We start from the raw sequence: 7,233 nt of genomic DNA, 5'->3' as shown, positions 1-7,233 counted from the left end.
TAAACCAAGGGCCACGGAGATAGCACCATAAGTGCCTGCCTGGCAAGCATAAGGTCCTGAGTTCAATCCCTGGTACCAGAACAAAAAACCTTCTACAGTAATTCTTGCCAAGGAATTGATTCTCAAACGAGTGTGTCTACCCACCCCAATACTAAGGCAGAAGTTTGCATTGCTAATAGGTACGCTGGGCAGTGGAACTGTGAGTCCACACTTAAGAGAATGTTGGTACTAGCACTTAGAACAGTGCCTGCCATTTAGCAAGAGCAGTCTATCTATAGTGATATATGAAGTTACAATCTCTTCTTTCTGGAGGCTTCTGAGTGCAAATATAATCATAAAATAAGGCAATATGTGTTTCAAGTAAAGAGCTACAGCTTCAAAAGTGGAAGAGGGAAGCCGGGCATGGTGGCTTATGCCTATAATTCTCCAACTCCAGAGGCTGAAACAGGAGGATCGCCACAAGTTTGAGGCCAGCCTGGCCTACACAGTTAGTTCAAGGTCAACTTGAACTATATAATGAGACCATCTTAAAAAAAAAAAAAAGAAAAGAAAAATTATCAGAGGAACAAAAAGGGGAAGTCAGGAGAGAACTTTGGTGAAGTCATGAAGCATTTATGAAGGCTGAGGTTAACAGCCCAGCACTGAAAAAAGAAGAATAAGGATAAGAATAAGAATTAGAAGAAGAGGAGGAGGAGGAGGAAGAAGAAGAGAAGGAAGAGGAGGAGGAGGAAGGGTGGGAGAGGAAGAAGACTGACTTCAACAGGGACTAGAAGTACCATTAGTGTTTGGCTAAGAGGGGGAAAGTATTCTAGTTAAACCACTAGCTTTGGAAAAGAACAGTTGGGAAGATTGTGTCAAATCTAGGGGAGAGGGAGGAATCTGTTCTGATTTGCTCGCTGGGTAGACAGTCTCTTTTTCATAAAATTAGGCTTGCTCTAGATTTCTAAGGGTATCCTTTCAAAAGCAAGCATTCATTTGTAATTCTTTAGAATAGAAAAGCTGGAAGTGGGGTTGTAGCAGAATGCTTACCTAGCTAGCATGCAGGAGGCACTAGGTTCAGCCTCCAGTACCACAAATAAATAAAAATAGGGAAGTTAGGGAGAAAAACCGATAGTGGTTTGGAGCACAGTAAGGTTGAGGTGATGGTGTCATCCAAAATGAAGCACCCTGGGACCAGAAAGATAGCTTAGAGATATAAGCACCTACCTGGCAAGTACAAGAACCTGAGTTCAATCCCCAGCCCCACATGCCGGGTGGTCATGGCCCAGATGCCTAGGCATGCCATCTTGGCCCTGGCTGCAGGTACCCACCATGAGGCCCCAGAGCATGGTGCATGCCTATAATCCCAGCACTCAGAGGTTGAGCCAGGAAGATCTCCTTGAGTTTGAAATCAGCCTGGGGGCTACAAAGGTGAGCATAAGGCCAGCCCAAACTGCATAGTGAGACCCTGTCTCTTAATAAATAAATTAGGGGGCCAGGGAGATGGCTCAGTAGAATAAGTGTTTGCCTGGCAAGCGCAAGGGCTTGAGTTCAATCCCCAGTTCTGCCCAAAAGAATTAATTAATTAATTAATAATAAATAAAGCACCCAATAGAAACTTAGAAATATGAATCTGGTGCTTTAGAAAGGAGTGTGAATGGAAGTCCCAAGTTTGAGATGCAAGATATAGAGTAAAGCTGATAATGTCAGGTCAATGGTCAGAGTAGAAAGCCTGGAGAAGTTTGAGATGAGCCTCTCCTGTGGCTGGGCCTCTCCTTCCCTTTTTGCATCTCTGCTTCCCTGGTTCTGCACCTTGGGGCCCCTGTTGGTGTGCAGGCTCCCTTAGAAGGCCATGCGGGCTGGCAGTGAGTTCCCCTTAAGAATTCCAGGGAGTGTTCTGGAGAAACCCTTTGAGCCAACTTTTGGTGAAACAGAACACATTCACAAAGCGTGCTCTACTCATTTCTTTCCCTGTTTCTTTTGAGAAATTACCATATCCCAACTTTGAATAGGCCTTTTACCAATGGAAACACTGATAAATACAGCCTCTGACTTGTCCCCAGAGTCAGGTGATTACCCACCAGCAATGAAGGAGGGATATGTACACTGTCATCATGGCCAACATTCACATCTTCTACATCCTGTGAATGCAAACTGACTTAGAAGGGTATACGCAGGTGTAATCAAGTTACAATGAGAACACTCTGATTGAGGACAAGTCCTAATCCAATAACTGGAATCCAAGGACAGAGCATTCAGACACAGCCCACACGGGAGAGAAAATGGCTATGTGAAGAGGGGTAGAGATGGGATTATAATGCCACAAACCAAGGAACATCAAGAATTGCTGGCAACTACCAAAGCAGGAAGAGGCAAGCAAGAATTGCTCTCTAGAGAGGCAATGGAAGCACGGCCCTTGCTTTTCAGACGTCTGCCTCCAGAACTGGAGTACTGCTGTCTTAAGCCACCTAGCTGATGGTGATTTGTTATTGAAGCCCTAGGTATCAAGTTCATCACGAAATGTTTCCTACAGGAAATATGTTTTTCCTTGAAGGTACTAATTAACATGACGCTTGGGCTGCAAAAGCGCCATGGGTTGTACCAACAAAACTAGTGTTTTTGACCCAACTTTCTTCTCTCACCCAAGTGGTCTCTGCTGTCACATCTCTGGTGGCATGTTCTTTCTGCCCTGAATGCCACAGCAGCCTCTACAATTCCTTTTTCATTAGTTTGCACCTTCTGCGTGATCTGCTTTGAGTGTCTTTCCATTCTATTGGCCTCACCTTTTGTCTTTTCCCTATATGCTTCATTTCCCTATATGTTTTTCTTTTTTAAAATTTTTCTTTCTTTTTTTTTTTAATGAATTTAGGACAGGGTCTACAGGGTGTGCAAGGTGTACAGGGTCTCACAACATAGATCAGACTCATAGTGATTCTTCTGTTCTCAGCCTCCCAAATGCTGGAATTACAGGCATGTGCCACCATTCCACCGTCTCAGCACGCCCAGGGGGCAGGGCCGGTATGGCATGCCTGGGATTGAACCCCAGGCCGATGTGTTCTGCCTAAGCAGGTGCTTTAATCTGCTGAGCTATCTGACTGGCCCTCTTTTTTAAAATTTCTGAAATTTTTTTTTATTTTAATATGTTTCTATCTTTAAAAGAATTAAATTTTATTTTGAGACAGAATCTCACCAAATTGCCCAACATGGCTCCAAGCTTGCAGTCTTCCTGCCTCAGCCTCCTGAATAGCTGAAATTACAAATATGTACCATCATACTTGCCTTGAAAATAAAGTATTTTTTGAGCCAGGGAGATAGCTCAGTAGAATAAGCGCTTGTCTGGCAAGTGCAAGGTCCTGAGTTCAATCACGAGTACAAAAACAAACAAACAAACAAACAAACAAAAAACAGAATAAACACTCCTGGGGTCATCACCCAGATTTTCCACACTACCTTTCTACACTCCTGTTTTTCTCCTTTTTACCACATTCTACCCCATACATTGCTTGCTTTCAGTTTCTTAAAAGAAGGTTGTGTATAGCCAGTGTGGTGAACACACCTGTAATCTCAGTACTCTGGGAGGCTGAGGCAGGAAGATCTCAAGTTCAAAGCTATCCAGGCAATTTAGTGACTCACAGAGAACCTGTCTCAAAATAAATTTTAAGGGTTGGGGATATAGCTCAGTGGTACAAGTGCGTGCCTGGCAAGCACAAGGTCCTGGGTTCAATTTCTGGCACCAAAAATTAAAAAAAAAATTTTTTTTTTTTTAAAGCCTGGGGATGTAGCTCAATGTGAAGGTCCTGAGTTTAATCTTGGGAACTGAGAAGAGGGGGAGGAAGCATGGTGGCACCCACCTGTAATGCCAGCACTCTGGAAGATTGAGTAAGGAGGATTATAAGTTTGAGGGCAGCATGGGTAACTTAGCAATTTAGTGAGACACCGTCTCAAAAAAAAAATAAAATAAAATAAAAAATAAAAATAAATAAATAAATAAATATGGATGTAGCTTAGTGCAGAGGCCCTGGGTTAAATCCCCACCACAAGGGTAGAAAGTGGGGAGGAGGTGAGTACCAAGAAACATAGCCTAGCTCCATGCCTATCCCTAGGGTACAACACACACAGGGGGTGAAAATTAGGTGGCGTTTCAGAAGGTAATCAAGGAATTATTATCCTCTGAGTAATTTATTTCTAGTAATGTATTTCTGCAATTCATTTGTTTCTGGGTTTTTTAATTAATTATTTTTTTCTTTTTTGTGACAGGTTTTTGCTATGCAATTCAGGGTGGACTTGAGCTCATTTAGTCCAGGCTGGTCTAAAACTCACAATTCTCCTGCCTCAGCCTTCCCAGTGCTGGGATTACAAGCGTGTGCCACCACGCTCAGCTTCTGTTTTTGTTTTTGGAGACAGGGTCTTGCTATGTAATTCAGGCTGGCCTTGAATTTATGATGATTCTTCTGCCTCAGCCTCCTTAATGCTGGCATTACTGCCAAATGCCACCACACCCAGCTATTTCCACATTTTAGATGTTTTCCCAGACTGAACCTATTTTGGTATTTTTGCCTTTAAAATTAGAAATTCATGCAGCAGTACTTAGAAGTCTGAGGCAGGAAGACAGCTGTGAGTTGGAGGCCAGCTTGCACTACAAAGCAAGATATTGTTTCCAAAAACAAACTAGAAATTCTAGGCTGGGAGTTTAGTTCAGTGGTGGAGTGCTTGTCTGCCACACATAAAGCCCAGAGTTTGATCTTTGCATGGCAAAAAAACAAAACCAAAACAAGCAAAAACCTCTTCAGAGCCGGGGAGATAGCTCAGTAGAATAAGCGTTTGCTTGGCAAGCACAAGGGCCTGAGTTTAATCCCAGGTATTGCAAAAAACAAAAACAAAAACAAAAACAAAAACAAAAAAAACCAAACAAAAAAACCTCTCCAAACTATAATTCTTTGAAATATCTATCTGTCTGTCATCTATCTATCTATCTATCTATCTACCTATCTATCTATTTCTTGAGCCTCCTTTCAAAATACAGTGAGCTACTGCCTATAAGGCCTGATGGAAAAGAGAAATATCAAGACCAATACCTGGGCAAATAGCTTTCTTAACACTCTCTTTGCCTTCTTATGTCTTCTTATTCCCTGTAAAACTTCCCTTTAGAGGATTTTTGTTGTTGCTTTAAAAATACTTATTAACTCCTGGGCACAGATTTTAATTTCCTATTCTTCCCTTGAATTTTAATGTCTCTGATTGGAATTTCAAGTTACAAAATATTTTTTGGAACTATTTTTATTGTAATCCAGGATCATTCAAGAGACAAACAGCATTAGAAATAAAACAGCCTAAAGTATTTTTAAAAATATGGTTCCATTTGGTAAGGTTGGTAGAAGTGCAGTGAACAGAAATGATACTGTTTTTTTCACTTCTCTGCATTTGTTTTGAACCACAGGCTCCATTCTGATTTAGGAGTCTTTCTTGCTCAGCATTTCAGTGATAATTCTCCCCATGGTCTACAGGATCCCTGTTCTCCTTGTTTCTATAGCAACAGTCCTGTGTTGCTTGGCTAGAAGCAATTTTCTGCTGCTGTGGTGAAGCCCTATTTTTTTTTCATTCCTTTCTCTCTAGTTGCCTTGGTAACTAGCCTCTTCCTTTTCTGGTCTATTGGTATAAAATTCCACTCCCCCTCTTTTTTCACTCTCTAGTAACAGTCATCTGGTCATGACTTGGACAGACTCTTCCATCTATGAGTGAGCATACTGTGTCAGCATCAGACTGTCATCATGAAATCAGCCTTCCTTTTCCTTTATCTCCATCATGTCTCTGGCCTGCCATCTTTATGGTGGTTGTCATGGTAACTATACCCTCTGAAAGTCTCCAGGCAAAGGTTCTACAGTTAACAACCATCATATGAAAGTGTCTGCCAATAAATGGTCACACATCTCCATTTTAAATCTAGCCCCAGGCGGGTACCACAAATTCGAGAAAACAAAGCTTTTTATCAAAGCAAGCTGGTTTGAGAAAGGGAGGTAACAGGGACCCAGAACTGGGAATGGTGCTCTCTAAACAGTATGTGTGGACACAAGATTCATGCTGGGTCTTCAAGCGTGTACCTTTTATGGTAAAGGAGATTCCAATGACTGAGAAATATATTGGTAGTTATTCTAGACAGAGCTATCATAGACCCTTAACTTTTAGGGGTCACTCCTTTGGCATGAGGAATCCCAGTGTGACCTTGCATTTTTTTTTTTTTTTTTGTAGTGCTAGGGATGGAAGCTGGGTATGTCAGTCAAATACTGTATCAGTGAGCTACATCTCAGCCCCAGTTGGCTAACAAGGGATCAAATAGTATAGCTATTTAGGCATTTTTGCACATTCCTGAAAAATTCTGTGCCTTTAGGCTGCTGCTACTACCTTTTTGGAGAGGCAGATGGGATGTGCTCAACAAATGTTGGTTGTTATGTGCCAGGGTATGGTAGCAGGCACCTTTCTGATATTTCATTTTCTCCTTATGGCAATCTCGAGAGGGATTCTGTGGTAAGAACACTGAGGATAATAGGTGAATTAAGGGCTAGAGGTGTAGCTCACTGGTAGAGCACTTGCTTGGCATCTTGAAAGTCCTGGGTTTGTTCCCCAGTAACACATTCCCTGGCCCAATGATTTTTTTTTTTTTTTGCGGAACCAGAGATTGAACTCAGACCCTTGCGCTTGCCAGGGAAGTATTTATTCTCCTGAGCCATCTCCCCAACCCCCACTAAAAAAATTAATGAAGTTGACAGAGCTGATAAATTAAAGTTGAGATTTCAAAAATTTTGTTCTTCTCAACCTTATTTTTCCTGCTCCCACTTTAATCTGAGAGCTGTTACTATTTTTTTTCTTTTCTTTTTTCTTTCTTTTTTTTTTTTTTTTTGGCAGAACCGGGGATTAAACTCAGTCCCTTGTGCTTGCCAGGGAAGGGCTTATGCTACTGAGCCATCTCTCCGCCCCTGAGAGCTGTTACTATTGTATTTTTCTGCCTTCCTTTCATCTTTAATTTGGTTAGCTGTTGCTTATTTGCTGTTTTTCTTTTTCTTTCTTTTTTTTTTTTTGTATTTTAGGGACGGGTCTACAGGGTGTTCAGGGTCTCGCTACTAGATCGGATTTGTAGTGATCCGCCGGTTTACAGCCTCCCAAGAGCAGGGATTACCAGCGCGCGCCACCACGCCCAGTTTCAAGCGCCATCTCAGCGTACCCTGGGGGCGGGGCCCGCACAGCCCACCCGGGATCGGT

Source organism: Octodon degus, unplaced genomic scaffold (genome assembly GCF_000260255.1).
Source record: "Octodon degus isolate 3935 unplaced genomic scaffold, OctDeg1.0 scaffold00130, whole genome shotgun sequence".
In the NCBI taxonomy this organism is placed as follows: Eukaryota; Metazoa; Chordata; class Mammalia; order Rodentia; family Octodontidae; genus Octodon; species Octodon degus.
Note: the sequence above shows the minus strand (reverse complement) of the source record.